General features: G+C 34.4%; 1 pseudogene; it reads left to right on the top strand.

Annotated features, from left to right (window-relative positions):
- Positions 1 to 777: 777 nt before the first annotated feature.
- Positions 778 to 874, top strand: LOC122118419 (annotated as a pseudogene).
- Positions 875 to 2,988: the final 2,114 nt, after the last annotated feature.

The following is a 2,988-nucleotide window of genomic DNA, read 5'->3' as shown; positions in this document are numbered from 1 at the left end:
ACTTCTGGACTTCTCCTGCAAGTATGTAAATATTTGGTGATAGAAATGCAATAGTGTAACTTCCTGCCTGGTAGGATGGTAGACAGGCCAGGACATTAAATAATCATGAATATGATCAATTTTTTCACCTTCTTGGCTTTAGTTACTTTTGAAATGTTAGATATAATTGTTTATTATATATTATATATTATAATAAACAATTATATTTTGATAAAATACCTTCTAGTCTGAACAGTTCTGACTGAACTGTTCATCTCTCTATGATCCCTTGTAACTAAGATTAGTTTTGTTCAAGTAAAACAATCTATGCTGTCAGGGTAAGATATTCTGATTGGTCTGTTCCTACATGGAAGAAGAGTAAAGGGTCAGGTAGACATTTGTGCCAGTAAGACCTCATTTTGGAAAATGTCAGCTGCATAAGGTTAGAAGTAGCTCTTAACCAAGGCTTACTTTGAATCCATTAGCTCCACAAAACTAATTCAGTTGGATCAATAAGTACTTGAAAAAGCCATCACCTTTGAACCTAGCTATAAATTATTGAAAGTATGATCAAATTCCAAATGAAAAAGACTTAAAATTGTCATTGACAAAAAAAGTTTGCAAATGTGAGCATTTGGCTGAACAATATATTTTTTTCCACTATTCCCAGAATTTTAGGGAAATAAGATCAGTAGCATTGTCAGAAACAATATAGTTTCCTTGTTACAAGTAGGCAACCAATGATATAAGTCTGTATAAAGATTGCATCATTAACTACTTAAATTTATAAGATACTACATGTTTCAGCAGCACGTATTCCCAAATTACAATACAGAGATTAACATGGCAATTGCACAAGGATGATATGACAATTTGTGAAGTATTCCGTACTTTTCATTCTTCAGATGCAAGAAATGAAAAACAGTTATTAAAAAGTTGATTACAAAATAACAAGTGTAACAACACACATAATTAATATAATTAAATTTAGTTTGGCATCAGTGTATTAAATCTTCACATCATAAAGGCGTTTACATACCATAAACTTTACAAAACTTTTGAAATTAGACAACATTGTCATTTTATCCCAAAGAAAAATAATATTAGGACCTAGGTAAAAGAGGAATCTAAAACTTTCTATATGGAATACAATCTGAAAGGACACATTAATAAACCTATATATTATAAAATAATATAGAATTCAAATTATATCTAGGAGAGAATAAAATAAATTATGAACATTACACAAACATAGAATATTTTAAAATATTTTTTTTCAGACAAGCACCAGAAATACTTTAGTTTCTGTACTACTCATTTAAACAGATAAGTTAAAATTATTTCTGATTAAAATTTCACAAACTCTGCAGAAATCATTATACATGTATACAAAAACTCTTGAATACATTTGACATCCAATGCAGGCAATTCACTTGTAAGAATTCCACGGAATTCATGAATTTTTACAGTAAGTATTGGTGTTGCCGGACGCTGGTGGCTCAAACTATAAAAAGAATTTTGAGGTTTTACCAGGTGTAATAGACTCAGACAGTCTTACCACTGTAAAGGTCATGATAAGGTCTCTAAAAGAGACTATTCAAGTTCATAAAGGGCAGAAGATTGCCAAATACTTTTACTCTCATATCTAAACTTGCCTAATCCCACACTGACTCAAAACAGAAAAGGAGGGTTTGGAACCACAGATACTGTAGCCTGGGTTCAGGAAATTACAGATAAAAGGCCTTACAAGGCCATTAAATCAATGGAAAACAAATGACAGGAGCTGACAGATCCTGTATAGGTGGAAAAGATTGGCTTATGGCCTGGCCAGTGCATTATACTTCTTCTTCCTTAATTGGATTAGGGATGGCTTCTAATGTAGCTTAGTCAGCTCAGAGACTCAAATGGGTATGTGAAGGGCAGCAAGGCCACTTCAAACCTTGTTATCCCCAGGTTGCCCTTTTCTTTATGGGGCAGAGACATCATGCAAGACATGAAAATACAAATAGGACCAATAGATTCCTCATCGAAGGAGCAAAATTTTTCTTTTTTTTTTTTTTTTTTTTTTTTTTTTTTGAATTTTTATTTATTTTTTATTGTAAAAATACTGTACAGAGGGGTTACAATTACATGGGCAAGATAATGAGTACATTTCTTACCAAGCATTGCAGCCTCCTCCTTTGTTTACCCTTCACCTCCCTTCCCAGCCTCCCCCCTCCCTCCCACCCAATCATACCCCCCCCCTCCCCCCCCCCCCCCGACATTGTAAAGCTGGTTTTGACATGACATTTTGTACTTCTCCTTGTTGCAACAGGTCCACCTGAATCCTTAAACGACTTGTTTGTCCCCATCTCCTCCACATGTTATACTGACATCAAATATAGTGAAAGCGGGGGTTACACTGTGGGGGAGGGACATACTAAGCAACAAAGAGATAATATTATAAATGCGTTAGAAACACATGCATGAAAGAAACAAAAACATTAAAATACATATTTGAGGTTTCGTTTTCCTAACATCACATTATTTGACTTTTTCCGCTTGACTCATACCTATACTAGATATTGCAAATAAGGGAAACCATGGGACCTATGTTTCTTTGGGCCTGGCTTACTTCACTTAATATAATTTTTTCCAAGCCTTTCCATTTCCTAACAAATGGGGAAATGTCATTCTTTCTGATGGAGGCATAGAATTCCATTGTGTATATATACCACATCTTCTTGATCCATTCATCTACTGAGGGGCATCTGGGTTGGTTCCATGTCTTAGCATAGGGGCCACTGAGGAACAGCTTTATGCTGACAAAATAAAATGGAAAAGTGATGATCCTGTATGGATTAACCAGTGGCCCTTAACTCAAGAAAAGATTCAAGCCATACAGGACTTATTTCAAGAACAATTGAGTCATGGAAGAATACAAAAGACTACCAGTTCATGGAATACTCCATATTTTTGTAATAAAAAAGAAGTCAGGAAAATGGAGATTATTACAAGATCTAAGGGCAA

This window comes from Dipodomys spectabilis, unplaced genomic scaffold (assembly GCF_019054845.1).
Source record: "Dipodomys spectabilis isolate Male_0828 unplaced genomic scaffold, ASM1905484v1 ptg000150l, whole genome shotgun sequence".
In the NCBI taxonomy this organism is placed as follows: Eukaryota; Metazoa; Chordata; class Mammalia; order Rodentia; family Heteromyidae; genus Dipodomys; species Dipodomys spectabilis.
Note: the sequence above shows the minus strand (reverse complement) of the source record. Positions and strands in the feature narration are given on the sequence as shown.